This window comes from Nerophis lumbriciformis, unplaced genomic scaffold (genome assembly GCF_033978685.3).
Source record: "Nerophis lumbriciformis unplaced genomic scaffold, RoL_Nlum_v2.1 HiC_scaffold_77, whole genome shotgun sequence".
Taxonomy (NCBI): domain Eukaryota; kingdom Metazoa; phylum Chordata; class Actinopteri; order Syngnathiformes; family Syngnathidae; genus Nerophis; species Nerophis lumbriciformis.
In genome coordinates, this window is record NW_027316618.1 from 130,001 (window position 1) to 145,000 (window position 15,000).

Here is a 15,000-nt window from a genome sequence, read left to right on the forward strand (position 1 = left end):
CAAATTAGTCCCTCTCCTAGCTGGAAGTCCAAAAAAAAGGCGTGAATTTGACTAAGTGTCTAGGAGGATGTCCCTTTAAGAAGGCCGACGTCCCTTGGTTCTCCACCTGGGTACGGAACGCCAAATTAGTCCCTCTCCTAGCTGGAAGTAGTCAAAAAAAGGCGGAAATTTGACTAAGTGTCATTATTTTAGAGTACCAGGCCTCTATAGAAAAGTTTGGTTTTTTGTCTATGTGTCATCATTTTAGAGTACCAGGCCTCTATAGAAAAGTTTGGTTTTTTGTCTATGTGTCATCATTTTAGAGTACCAGGGCTCTATAGAAAAGTTTGGTAAATTTGACTAAGTGTCTAGGAGCATTTCCCTTTAAGAAGGCCGACGTGCTATGGTTCTCCACCTGGGTCTGGAACGCCAAATTAGTCCCTCTCCTAGCTGGAAGTCCAAAAAAAAAGGCGTGAATTTGACTAAGTGTCTAGGAGGATGTCCCCTTAAGAAGGCCGACGTGCCTTGGTTCTCTACCTGGGTACGGAACACCAAATTAGTCCCTCTCCTAGCTGGAAGTCCAAAAAAAAGGCGTGAATTTGACTAAGTGTCTAGGAGCATTTCCCTTTAAGAAGGCCGACGTGCTATGGTTCTCCACCTGGGTACGGAACGCCAAATTAGTCCCTCTCCTAGCTGGAAGTCCAAAAAAAAGGCGTGAATTTGACTAAGTGTCTAGGAGCATTTCCCTTTAAGAAGGCCGACGTGCTATGGTTCTCCACCTGGGTCTGGAACGCCAAATTAGTCCCTCTCCTAGCTGGAAGTCCAAAAAAAAAGGCGTGAATTTGACTAAGTGTCTAGGAGGATGTCCCCTTAAGAAGGCCGACGTGCCTTGGTTCTCCACCTGGGTACAGAACGCCAAATTAGTCCCTCTCCTAGCTGGAAGTCCAAAAAAAAGGCGTGAATTTGACTAAGTGCCTAGGAGGATGTCCCTTTAAGAAGGCCGACGTCCCTTGGTTCTCCACCTGGGTACAGAACGCCAAATTAGTCCCTCTCCTAGCTGGAAGTCCAAAAAAAAAGGCGTGAATTTGACTAAGTGTCTAGGAGGATGTCCCTTTAAGAAGGCCGACGTCCCTTGGTTCTCCACCTGGGTACAGAACGCCAAATTAGTCCCTCTCCTAGCTGGAAGTCCAAAAAAAAAGGCGTGAATTTGACTAAGTGCCTAGGAGGATGTCCCTTTAAGAAGGCCGACGTGCTATGGTTCTCCACCTGGGTCTGGAACGCCAAATTAGTCCCTCTCCTAGCTGGAAGTCCAAAAAAAAGGCGTGAATTTGACTAAGTGTCTAGGAGCATTTCCCTTTAAGAAGGCCGACGTGCTATGGTTCTCCACCTGGGTACGGAACGCCAAATTAGTCCCTCTCCTAGCTGGAAGTAGTCAAAAAAAGGCGGAAATTTGACTAAGTGTCATTATTTTAGAGTACCAGGCCTCTATAGAAAAGTTTGGTTTTTTGTCTATGTGTCATCATTTTAGAGTACCAGGCCTCTATAGAAAAGTTTGGTTTTTTGTCTATGTGTCATCATTTTAGAGTACCAGGCCTCTATAGAAAAGTTTGGTAAATTTGACTAAGTGTCTAGGAGCATTTCCCTTTAAGAAGGCCGACCTGCTATGGTTCTCCACCCGGGTACGGAAAGCAAAATTAGTCCCTCTCCTCGCTGGAAGTCCAAAAAAAAAAGGCGTGAATTTGACTAAGTGCCTAGGAGCATTTCCCTTTAAGAAGGCCGACGTGCTATGGTTCTCCACCTGGGTCAGGAAAGCAAAATTGTCCCTCTCCTCGCTGGAAGTCCAAAAAAAAGGCGTAAATTTGACTAAGTGCCTAGGAGGATGTCCCTTTAAGAAGGCCGACGTGCTATGGTTCTCCACCTGGGTCAGGAAAGCAAAATTGTCCCTCTCCTCGCTGGAAGTCCAAAAAAAAGGCGTAAATTTGACTAAGTGCCTAGGAGGATGTCCCTTAAAGAAGGCCGACGTGCTATGGTTCTCCACCTGGGTCTGGAACGCCAAATTAGTCCCTCTCCTCGCTGGAAGTCCAAAAAAAAGGCGGAAATTTGACTAAGTGCCTAGGAGGATGTCCCTTTAAGAAGGCCGACGTGCTATGGTTCTCCACCCGGGTCCGGAACTCAAAATTAGTCCCTCTCCTAGTTGGAAGTCATCAAAAAAAGGCGGAAATTTGACTAAGTGCCATCATTTTAGAGTACCAGGACTATAGTGGGGGAATTGGAGCCCTCTGGTGGACACTCGCTGCAAATGCACCCTGAATTAAAGACATTATTTCCAGTTCTTTTGGGGCCCTATTTTCAGGCGTAAATTTGACTAAGTGTCTAGGGGCATGTCCCTTTAAGAAGGCCGACCTGCTATGGTTCTCCACCTGGGTCTGGAACGCCAAATTAGTCCCTCTCCTCGCTGGAAGTCCAAAAAAAAGGCGTGAATTTGACTAAGTGCCTAGGAGCATTTCCCTTTAAGAAGGCCGACATGCTATGGTTCTCCACCTGGGTCAGGAAAGCAAAATTGTCCCTCTCCTCGCTGGAAGTCCAAAAAAAAGGCGTGAATTTGACTAAGTGCCTAGGAGCATTTCCCTTTAAGAAGGCCGACGTGCTATGGTTCTCCACCTGGGTCAGGAAAGCAAAATTGTCCCTCTCCTCGCTGGAAGTCCAAAAAAAAGGCGTGAATTTGACTAAGTGCCTAGGAGCATTTCCCTTTAAGAAGGCCGACGTGCTATGGTTCTCCACCTGGGTCAGGAAAGCAAAATTGTCCCTCTCCTCGCCGGAAGTCCAAAAAAAAGGCGTGAATTTGACTAAGTGCCTAGGAGGATGTCCCTTTAAGAAGGCCGACCTGCTATGGTTCTCCACCTGGGTCAGGAAAGCAAAATTGTCCCTCTCCTCGCTGGAAGTCCAAAAAAAAGGCGTAAATTTGACTAAGTGCCTAGGAGGATGTCCCTTTAAGAAGGCTGACCTGCTATGGTTCTCCACCCGGGTACGGAAAGCAAAATTAGTCCCTCTCCTAGCTGGAAGTCCAAAAAAAAAAGGCGTGAATTTGACTAAGTGCCTAGGAGCATTTCCCTTTAAGAAGGCCGACGTGCTATGGTTCTCCACCTGGGTCAGGAAAGCAAAATTGTCCCTCTCCTCGCCGGAAGTCCAAAAAAAAGGCGTGAATTTGACTAAGTGCCTAGGAGGATGTCCCTTTAAGAAGGCCGACCTGCTATGGTTCTCCACCTGGGTCAGGAAAGCAAAATTGTCCCTCTCCTCGCTGGAAGTCCAAAAAAAAGGCGTAAATTTGACTAAGTGCCTAGGAGGATGTCCCTTTAAGAAGGCTGACCTGCTATGGTTCTCCACCCGGGTACGGAAAGCAAAATTAGTCCCTCTCCTAGTTGGAAGTCATCAAAAAAAGGCGGAAATTTGACTAAGTGCCATCATTTTAGAGTACCAGGACTATAGTGGGGGAATTGGAGCCCTCTGGTGGACACTCGCTGCAAATGCACCCTGAATTAAAGACATTATTTCCAGTTCTTTTGGGGCCCTATTTTCAGGCGTAAATTTGACTAAGTGTCTAGGGGCATGTCCCTTTAAGAAGGCCGACCTGCTATGGTTCTCCACCTGGGTCTGGAACGCCAAATTAGTCCCTCTCCTCGCTGGAAGTCCAAAAAAAAGGCGTGAATTTGACTAAGTGCCTAGGAGGATGTCCCTTTAAGAAGGCCGACGTGCTATGGTTCTCCACCTGGGTCAGGAAAGCAAAATTGTCCCTCTCCTCGCTGGAAGTCCAAAAAAAAGGCGTGAATTTGACTAAGTGCCTAGGAGCATTTCCCTTTAAGAAGGCCGACCTGCTATGGTTCTCCACCTGGGTACGGAACGCCAAATTAGTCCCTCTCCTCGCTGGAAGTCCAAAAAAAAGGCGTAAATTTGACTAAGTGCCTAGGAGGATGTCCCTTTAAGAAGGCCGACCTGCTATGGTTCTCCACCTGGGTACGGAACGCCAAATTAGTCCCTCTCCTCGCTGGAAGTCCAAAAAAAAGGTGTAAATTTGACTAAGTGCCTAGGAGGATGTCCCCTTAAGAAGGCCGACGTCCCTTGGTTCTCCACCTGGGTACAGAACGCCAAATTAGTCCCTCTCCTAGCTGGAAGTCCAAAAAAAAAGGCGTGAATTTGACTAAGTGTCATTATTTTAGAGTACCAGGCCTCTATAGAAAAGTTTGGTTTTTTGTCTATGTGTCATCATTTTAGAGTACCAGGGCTCTATAGAAAAGTTTGGTAAATTTGACTAAGTGTCTAGGAGCATTTCCCTTTAAGAAGGCCGACGTGCTATGGTCCTCCACCTGGGTCAGGAACGCAAAATTGTCCCTCTCCTCGCTGGAAGTCCAAAAAAAAAGGCGTGAATTTGACTAAGTGTCTAGGAGGATGTCCCCTTAAGAAGGCCGACGTGCCTTGGTTCTCTACCTGGGTACGGAACGCCAAATTAGTCCCTCTCCTCGCTGGAAGTCCAAAAAAAAAGGTGTAAATTTGACTAAGTGCCTAGGAGCATGTCCCTTTAAGAAGGCCGACCTGCTATGGTTCTCCACCTGGGTCAGGAACGCCAAATTGTCCCTCTCCTCGCTGGAAGTCCAAAAAAAAGGCGTGAATTTGACTAAGTGCCTAGGAGGATGTCCCTTTAAGAAGGCCGACGTGCTATGGTTCTCCACCTGGGTCAGGAAAGCAAAATTGTCCCTCTCCTCGCTGGAAGTCCAAAAAAAAGGCGTGAATTTGACTAAGTGCCTAGGAGCATTTCCCTTTAAGAAGGCCGACGTGCTATGGTTCTCCACCCGGGTACGGAAAGCAAAATTAGTCCCTCTCCTCGCTGGAAGTCCAAAAAAAAGGCGTGAATTTGACTAAGTGCCTAGGAGGATGTCCCTTTAAGAAGGCCGACGTGCTATGGTTCTCCACCCGGGTACGGAAAGCAAAATTAGCCCCTCTCCTCGCTGGAAGTCCAAAAAAAAGGCGTGAATTTGACTAAGTGCCTAGGAGGATGTCCCTTTAAGAAGGCCGACGTGCTATGGTTCTCCACCTGGGTACGGAAGGCCAAATTAGCCCCTCTCCTCGCTGGAAGTCCAAAAAAAAGGCGGAAATTTGACTAAGTGCCTAGGAGCATTTCCCTTTAAGAAGGCCGACCTGCTATGGTTCTCCACCCGGGTCCGGAACTCAAAATTAGTCCCTCTCCTAGTTGGAAGTCATCAAAAAAAGGCGGAAATTTGACTAAGTGCCATCATTTTAGAGTACCAGGACTATAGCTGGGGAATTGGAGCCCTCTGGTGGACACTCGCTGCAAATGCACCCTGAATTAAACACATTATTTCCAGTTCTTTTGGTGTTCCCGGGGAATGAGAGGCCTTTTGTGGGCCAGAAAGAGTGGGGGACCCTTGGAGCCCCTATTTTCAGACAGTTTGGCTTATTTCGGTGACGCCGGGGCGTCCATCAGGTCTTCCCGGGGAATGAGAGGCCTTTTGTGGCCATATGTCAACAAAAGAGTGGGGAAATGGAGCCCTCCGGTGGACTCCCGCTGCAAATGCACCCCCCAAATTAAATACATTAATTCCAGGCCTTTTGGGGCCCTATATTCAGACGGTGTGTAGCCCTCCAGTGGACTCCCGCCTCCAATGCACCCCCCAAATTAAAGACATCACCCCCCAAATTAAAGGCATCATTTCCAGTTCTTTTGGGGCCCTATTTTCAGACAGTTTGGCGGATTTCCTTGACGCCGGGGAGTCCTACAGGTGTTCCCGGGGAATGAGAGGCCTTTTGTGGGCCAGAAAGAGTGGGGAACCCTTGGAGCCCCTATTTTCAGACAGTTTGGCTTATTTCGGTGACGCCGGGGCGTCCATCAGGTCTTCCCGGGGAATGAGAGGCCTTTTGTGGCCATATGTCAACAAAAGAGTGGGGAAATGGAGCCCTCCGGTGGACTCCCGCTGCAAATGCACCCCCCAAATTAAATACATTAATTCCAGGCCTTTTGGGGCCCTATATTCAGACGGTGTGGAGCCCTCCAGTGGACTCCCGCCTCCAATGCACCCCCATAATTATAGACATCACCCCCCAAATTAAACACATTATTTCCAGTTCTTTTGGGCCTCTATTTTCAGACGGTTTGGCGTATTTCCTTGACGCCGGGGAGTCCTACAGGTGTTCCCGGGGAATGAGAGGCCTTTTGTGGGCCAGAAAGAGTGGGGAACCCTTGGAGCCCCTATTTTCAGACAGTTTGCCGTATTTCGGTGACGCCGGGGCGTCCGTCAGGTCTTCCCGGGGAATGAGAGGCCTTTTGTGGCCATATGTCAACAAAAGAGTGGGGAAATGGAGCCCTCCGGTGGACTCCCGCTGCAAATGCACCCCCCAAATTAAATACATTAATTCCAGGCCTTTTGGGGCCCTATATTCAGACGGTGTGGAGCCCTCCAGTGGACTCCCGCCTCCAATGCACCCCCATAATTATAGACATCACCCCCCAAATTAAAGGCATCATTTCCAGTTCTTTTGGGCCCCTATTTTCAGACGGTTTGGCGTATTTCCTTGACGCCGGGGAGTCCTACAGGTGTTCCCGGGGAATGAGAGGCCTTTTGTGGGCCAGAAAGAGTGGGGAACCCTTGGAGCCCCTATTTTCAGACAGTTTGGCTTATTTCGGTGACGCCGGGGCGTCCATCAGGTCTTCCCGGGGAATGAGAGGCCTTTTGTGGCCATATGTCAACAAAAGAGTGGGGAAATGGAGCCCTCCGGTGGACTCCCGCTGCAAATGCACCCCCCAAATTAAAGACATTAATTCCAGGCCTTTTGGGGCCCTATATTCAGACGGTGTGGAGCCCTCCAGTGGACTCCCGCCTCCAATGCACCCCCATAATTATAGACATCACCCCCCAAATTAAACACATTATTTCCAGTTCTTTTGGGCCCCTATTTTCAGACGGTTTGGCGTATTTCCTTGACGCCGGGGAGTCCTACAGGTGTTCCCGGGGAATGAGAGGCCTTTTGTGGGCCAGAAATAGTGGGGAACCCTTGGAGCCCCTATTTTCAGACAGTTTGCCGTATTTCGGTGACGCCGGGGCGTCCGTCAGGTCTTCCCGGGGAATGTGAGGCCTTTCGTGGGCCATATTTTCAGACAGATTGGCCTGTTTCAGTGACGCCGAGGCGTCCATCAGGTCTTCCCGGGGAGTGTGAGGCCTTTTGGGGCCCTATTTTCAGACAGAAAAAAAAGAAAAGTAACCCTTACACTACAAAGGACAGCGGGGAAACGCCCCCCCAGCAAAGTCACAGGGGAAGTGGGGTAGACAAGTGGAGAGTGTCTGGGGAAAAGTCCACAAAATGATCAAAAATCACACACAGGTACGAGTGCCACAAGTCCCGCCGCGTCCCACCCGAGTCCGAGGTGCCCCCCACATGCCCAAAACGCACCCAGCAAAGGCGCACTGTGATTGGGAAGAAAAGTTGGAAAAGTGGGCAAAAGTCCGGAAAAATGACCAAAAACCACACCCAGGTTAGAGCCCCACACGTCCTGCAGTCGCACCCGAGTCCTGGGATGCCCAACATGTCCAAAAAAATCAAAAAAAGCCCAAAAAATCAAAAAAAATCCCCGGGCCGTATCTTGGACGCCGGCGTACCGCGTTCGGCCCTCGTGCCGTAGTTTGGCGACCGATTGTAAAAATTTGCCGCGACCGGCTAGTTTTTTTCCTTGGAGTAAATAGAGAGTAGATCCAGCAGAAAATATGCACTATAAACAAAGAGAGGGAGTTTGGAGGGGGGCAAAAACGCCCTCTTGGAACTTAGTCCCGCCGCGTTCCACCAGGGTTCCGGGGTGCCTGACATGTCCACGACGCACCCAGCAAAGGCGCACTGTGATTGGGAAGAAAAGTTGGGAAAGTGGGCAAAAGTCCCAAATTTGATTCAAAATCACACCCAGGTTCGAGTCCCACAAGTCCCGCCGCGTTCCACCAGGGTTCCGGGGTGCCTGACATGTCCACGACGCACCCAGCAAAGGCGCACTGTGATTGGGAAGAAAAGTTGGGAAAGTGGGCAAAAGTCCCGAATTTGGTCCAAAATCACACCCAGGTTCGAGTCCCACAAGTCCCGCCGCGTTCCACCAGGGTTCCGGGGTGCCTACAATGTCCACAACGCACCCAGCAAAGGCGCACTGTGATTGGGAAGAAAAGTGGGCAAAAGTCCCGAATTTGGTCCAAAATCACACCCAGGTTCGAGTCCCACAAGTCCCGCCGCGTTCCACCAGTGTCTCGGGGTGCCTACAATGTCCACAACGCACCCAGCAAAGGCGCACTGTGATTGGGAAGAAAAGTTGGGAAAGTGGGCAAAAGTCCCGAATTTGGTCCAAAATCACACCCAGGTTCGAGTCCCACAAGTCCCGCCGCGTTCCACCAGTGTCTCGGGGTGCCTACAATGTCCACAACGCACCCAGCAAAGGCGCACTGTGATTGGGAAGAAAAGTTGGGAAAGTGGGCAAAAGTCCCGAATTTGGTCCAAAATCACACCCAGGTTCGAGTCCCACAAGTCCCGCCGCGTTCCACCAGGGTTCCGGGGTGCCTACAATGTCCACAACGCACCCAGCAAAGGCGCACTGTGATTGGGAAGAAAAGTTGGGAAAGTGGGCAAAAGTCCCTAATTTGGTCCAAAATCACACCCAGGTTCGAGTCCCACAAGTCCCGCCGCGTTCCACCAGGGTTCCGGGGTGCCTACAATGTCCACAACGCACCCAGCAAAGGCGCACTGTGATTGGGAAGAAAAGTTGGGAAAGTGGGCAAAAGTCCCGAATTTGGTCCAAAATCACACCCAGGTTCGAGTCCCACAAGTCCCGCCGCGTTCCACCAGGGTTCCGGGGTGCCTACAATGTCCACAACGCACCCAGCAAAGGCGCACTGTGATTGGGAAGAAAAGTTGGGAAAGTGGGCAAAAGTCCCGAATTTGGTCCAAAATCACACCCAGGTTCGAGTCCCACAAGTCCCGCCGCGTTCCACCAGGGTTCCGGGGTGCCTACAATGTCCACAACTTACCCAGCAAAGGCGCACTGTGATTGGGAAGAAAAGTTGGGAAAGTGGGCAAAAATCCCGAATTTGGTCCAAAATCACACCCAGGTTCGAGTCCCACAAGTCCCGCCGCGTTCCACCAGTGTTCCGGGGTGCCTACAATGCCTAAGACGCACCCAGCAAAGGCGCACTGTGATTGGGAAGAAAAGTTGGGAAAGTGGGCAAAAGTCCCGAATTTGGTCCAAAATCACACCCAGGTTCGAGTCCCACAAGTCCCGCCGCGTTCCACCAGGGTTCCGGGGTGCCTACAATGTCCACAACGCACCCAGCAAAGGCGCACTGTGATTGGGAAGAAAAGTTGGGAAAGTGGGCAAAAGTCCCGAATTTGGTCCAAAATCACACCCAGGTTCGAGTCCCACAAGTCCCGCCGCGTTCCACCAGAGTGCCGGGGTGCCTACAATGTCCACAACTTACCCAGCAAAGGCGCACTGTGAGTGGGCAAGAAAAGTTGGGAAAGTGGGCAAAAGTCCCGAATTTGATCCAAAATTATACCCAGGTTAAGGTCCCACAAGTCCCGCCGCGTTCCACCAGAGTGCCGGGGTGCCTACAATGTCCACAACTTACCCAGCAAAGGCGCACTGTGATACATTATTTCCAGTTCTTTTGGTGTTCCCGGGGAATGAGAGGCCTTTTGTGGGCCAGAAAGAGTGGGGAACCCTTGGAGCCCCTATTTTCAGACAGTTTGGCTTATTTCGGTGACGCCGGGGCGTCCATCAGGTCTTCCCGGGGAATGAGAGGCCTTTTGTGGGCCAGAAAGAGTGGGGAACCCTTGGAGCCCCTATTTTCAGACAGTTTGGCTTATTTCGGTGACGCCGGGGCGTCCATCAGGTCTTCCCGGGGAATGAGAGGCCTTTTGTGGCCATATGTCAACAAAAGAGTGGGGAAATGGAGCCCTCCGGTGGACTCCCGCTGCAAATGCACCCCCCAAATTAAATACATTAATTCCAGGCCTTTTGGGGCCCTATATTCAGACGGTGTGGAGCCCTCCAGTGGACTCCCGCCTCCAATGCACCCCCATAATTATAGACATCACCCCCCAAATTAAACACATTATTTCCAGTTCTTTTGGGCCCCTATTTTCAGACGGTTTGGCGTATTTCCTTGACGCCGGGGAGTCCTACAGGTGTTCCCGGGGAATGAGAGGCCTTTTGTGGGCCAGAAAGAGTGGGGAACACTTGGAGCCCCTATTTTCAGACAGTTTGCCGTATTTCGGTGACGCCGGGGCGTCCGTCAGGTCTTCCCGGGGAATGTGAGGCCTTTCGTGGGCCATATTTTCAGACAGATTGGCCTGTTTCAGTGACGCCGAGGCGTCCATCAGGTCTTCCCGGGGAGTGTGAGGCCTTTTGGGGCCCTATTTTCAGACAGAAAAAAAAGAAAAGTAACCCTTACACTACAAAGGACAGCGGGGAAACGCCCCCCCCAGCAAAGTCACAGGGGAAGTGGGGTAGACAAGTGGAGAGTGTCTGGGGAAAAGTCCACAAAATGATCAAAAATCACACACAGGTACGAGTGCCACAAGTCCCGCCGCGTCCCACCCGAGTCCGAGGTGCCCCCCACATGCCCAAAACGCACCCAGCAAAGGCGCACTGTGAGTGGGGAAGAAAATTTGGAAAAGTGGGCAAAAGTCCGGAAAATGACCAAAAACCACACCCAGGTTAGAGCCCCACACGTCCTGCAGTCGCACCCGAGTCCTGGGATGCCCAACATGTCCAAAAAAATCAAAAAAAGCCCAAAAAATCAAAAAAATCCCCGGGCCGTATCTTGGACGCCGGCGTACCGCGTTCGGCCCTCGTGCCGTAGTTTGGCGACCGATTGTAAAAATTTGCCGCGACCGGCTAGTTTTTTTCCTTGGAGTAAATAGAGAGTAGATCCAGCAGAAAATATGCACTATAAACAAAGAGAGGGGGTTTGGAGGGGGGCAAAAACGCCCTCTTGGAACTTTTGCAGCAGCACACATCAAACTAGCGGGGAGAAGGCATGCATAGCAAAAGGCCACGAAATGATCCAAAATCACACCCAGGTTCGAGTCCCACAAGTCCCGCCGCGTTCCACCAGGGTTCCGGGGTGCCTGACATGTCCACGACGCACCCAGCAAAGGCGCACTGTGATTGGGAAGAAAAGTTGGGAAAGTGGGCAAAAGTCCCGAATTTTATCCAAAATTATACCCAGGTTCGAGTCCCACAAGTCCCGCCGCGTTCCACCAGTGTCTCGGGGTGCCTACAATGTCCACAACGCACCCAGCAAAGGCATCACACCCAGGTTCGAGTCCCACAAGTCCCGCCGCGTTCCACCAGGGTTCCGGGGTGCCTACAATGTCCACAACGCACCCAGCAAAGGCGCACTGTGATTGGGAAGAAAAGTTGGGAAAGTGGGCAAAAGTCCCGAATTTGGTCCAAAATCACACCCAGGTTCGAGTCCCACAAGTCCCGCCGCGTTCCACCAGTGTCTCGGGGTGCCTACAATGTCCACGACTTACCCAGCAAAGGCGCACTGTGATTGGGAAGAAAAGTTGGGAAAGTGGGCAAAAGTCCCGAATTTGGTCCAAAATCACACCCAGGTTCGAGTCCCACAAGTCCCGCCGCGTTCCACCAGGGTCTCGGGGTGCCTACAATGTCCACAACGCACCCAGCAAAGGCGCACTGTGATTGGGAAGAAAAGTTGGGAAAGTGGGCAAAAGTCCCGAATTTGGTCCAAAATCACACCCAGGTTCGAGTCCCACAAGTCCCGCCGCGTTCCACCAGGGTCTCGGGGTGCCTACAATGTCCACAACGCACCCAGCAAAGGCGCACTGTGATTGGGAAGAAAAGTTGGGAAAGTGGGCAAAAGTCCCGAATTTGGTCCAAAATCACACCCAGGTTCGAGTCCCACAAGTCCTGCCGCGTTCCACCAGGGTTCCGGGGTGCCTACAATGTCCACAACGCACCCAGCAAAGGCGCACTGTGATTGGGAAGAAAAGTTGGGAAAGTGGGCAAAAGTCCCGAATTTGGTCCAAAATCACACCCAGGTTCGAGTCCCACAAGTCCCGCCGCGTTCCACCAGTGTCTCGGGGTGCCTACAATGTCCACAACTTACCCAGCAAAGGCGCACTGTGATTGGGAAGAAAAGTTGGGAAAGTGGGCAAAAGTCCCGAATTTGGTCCAAAATCACACCCAGGTTCGAGTCCCACAAGTCCCGCCGCGTTCCACCAGTGTCTCGGGGTGCCTACAATGTCCACAACGCACCCAGCAAAGGCGCACTGTGATTGGGAAGAAAAGTTGGGAAAGTGGGCAAAAGTCCCGAATTTGATCCAAAATTATGCCCGGGTTGGAGTCCCACAAGTCCCGCCGCGTTCCACCAGTGTCTCGGGGTGCCTACAATGTCCACAACGCACCCAGCAAAGGCGCACTGTGATTGGGAAGAAAAGTTGGGAAAGTGGGCAAAAGTCCCGAATTTGGTCCAAAATCACACCCAGGTTCGAGTCCCACAAGTCCCGCCGCGTTCCACCAGGGTTCCGGGGTGCCTACAATGTCCACGACGCACCCAGCAAAGGCGCACTGTGATTGGGAAGAAAAGTTGGGAAAGTGGGCAAAAGTCCCGAATTTGGTCCAAAATCACACCCAGGTTCGAGTCCCACAAGTCCCGCCGCGTTCCACCAGGGTTCCGGGGTGCCTACAATGTCCACGACGCACCCAGCAAAGGCGCACTGTGATTGGGAAGAAAAGTTGGGAAAGTGGGCAAAAGTCCCGAATTTGGTCCAAAATCACACCCAGGTTCGAGTCCCACAAGTCCCGCCGCGTTCCACCAGGGTTCCGGGGTGCCTACAATGTCCACGACGCACCCAGCAAAGGCGCACTGTGATTGGGAAGAAAAGTTGGGAAAGTGGGCAAAAGTCCCGAATTTGGTCCAAAATCACACCCAGGTTCGAGTCCCACAAGTCCCGCCGCGTTCCACCAGTGTCTCGGGGTGCCTACAATGTCCACAACGCACCCAGCAAAGGCGCACTGTGATTGGGAAGAAAAGTTGGGAAAGTGGGCAAAAGTCCCGAATTTGGTCCAAAATCACACCCAGGTTCGAGTCCCACAAGTCCCGCCGCGTTCCACCAGGGTTCCGGGGCGCCTACAATGTCCACAACGCACCCAGCAAAGGCGCACTGTGATTGGGAAGAAAAGTTGGGAAAGTGGGCAAAAGTCCCGAATTTGGTCCAAAATCACACCCAGGTTCGAGTCCCACAAGTCCCGCCGCGTTCCACCAGGGTTCCGGGGGTGCCTGGCATGTCCACAACTTACCCAGCAAAGGTGCACTGTGATTGGGAAGAAAAGTTGGGAAAGTGGGCAAAAGTCCCGAATTTGGTCCAAAATCACACCCAGGTTCGAGTCCCACAAGTCCCGCCGCGTTCCACCAGGGTTCCGGGGTGCCTACAATGTCCACAACGCACCCAGCAAAGGCGCACTGTGATTGGGAAGAAAAGTTGGGAAAGTGGGCAAAAGTCCCGAATTTGGTCCAAAATCACACCCAGGTTCGAGTCCCACAAGTCCCGCCGCGTTCCACCAGGGTTCCGGGGTGCCTACAATGTCCACAACGCACCCAGCAAAGGCGCACTGTGATTGGGAAGAAAAGTTGGGAAAGTGGGCAAAAGTCCCGAATTTGGTCCAAAATCACACCCAGGTTCGAGTCCCGCAAGTCCCGCCGCGTTCCAACAGGGTTCCGGGGTGCCTACAATGTCCACAACGCACCCAGCAAAGGCGCACTGTGATTGGGAAGAAAAGTTGGGAAAGTGGGCAAAAGTCCCGAATTTGGTCCAAAATCACACCCAGGTTCGAGTCCCACAAGTCCCGCCGCGTTCCACCAGGGTTCCGGGGTGCCTGACATGTCCACGACGCACCCAGCAAAGGCGCACTGTGATTGGGAAGAAAAGTTGGGAAAGTGGGCAAAAGTCCCGAATTTGGTCCAAAATCACACCCAGGTTCGAGTCCCACAAGTCCCGCCGCGTTCCACCAGGGTTCCGGGGTGCCTACAATGTCCACAACGCACCCAGCAAAGGCGCACTGTGAGTGGGAAGAAAAGTTGGGAAAGTGGGCAAAAGTCCCGAATTTGGTCCAAAATCACACCACCAGGTTTGAGTCCCACAAGTCCCGCCGCGTTCCACCAGTGTCTCGGGGTGCCTACAATGTCCACGACGCACCCAGCAAAGGCGCACTGTGATTGGGAAGAAAAGTTGGGAAAGTGGGCAAAAGTCCCGAATTTGATCCAAAATTATGCCCGGGTTGGAGTACCACGAGTCCGGCCGCGTTCCACCGGTGTCCCGGGGGTGCCTGGCATGTCCACAACTTACCCAGCAAAGGCGCACTGTGATTGGGAAGAAAAGTTGGGAAAGTGGGCAAAAGTCCCGAATTTGATCCAATATTATGCCCGGGTTGGAGTACCACGAGTCCGGCCGCGTTCCACCGGTGTCCCGGGGGTGCCTGCCATGTCCACAACTTACCCAGCAAAGGCGCACTGTGATTGGGAAGAAAAGTTGGGAAAGTGGGCAAAAGTCCCGAATTTGATCCAAAATTATGCCCGGGTTGGAGTACCACGAGTCCGGCCGCGTTCCACCGGTGTCCCGGGGGTGCCTGCCATGTCCACAACTTACCCAGCAAAGGCGCACTGTGATTGGGAAGAAAAGTTGGGAAAGTGGGCAAAAGTCCCGAATTTGATCCAAAATTATGCCCGGGTTGGAGTACCACGAGTCCGGCCGCGTTCCACCGGTGTCCCGGGGGTGCCTGCCATGTCCACAACTTACCCAGCAAAGGCGCACTGTGATTCAGAAGAAAAGTTGGGAAAGTGGGGAAAAAAAGGACCGGGAAATATCCAAAATTATGCCCGGGTTGGAGTACCACGAGTCCGGCCGCGTTCCACCGGTGTCCCGGGGGTGCCTGGCACGTCCACAACTTACCCAGCAAAG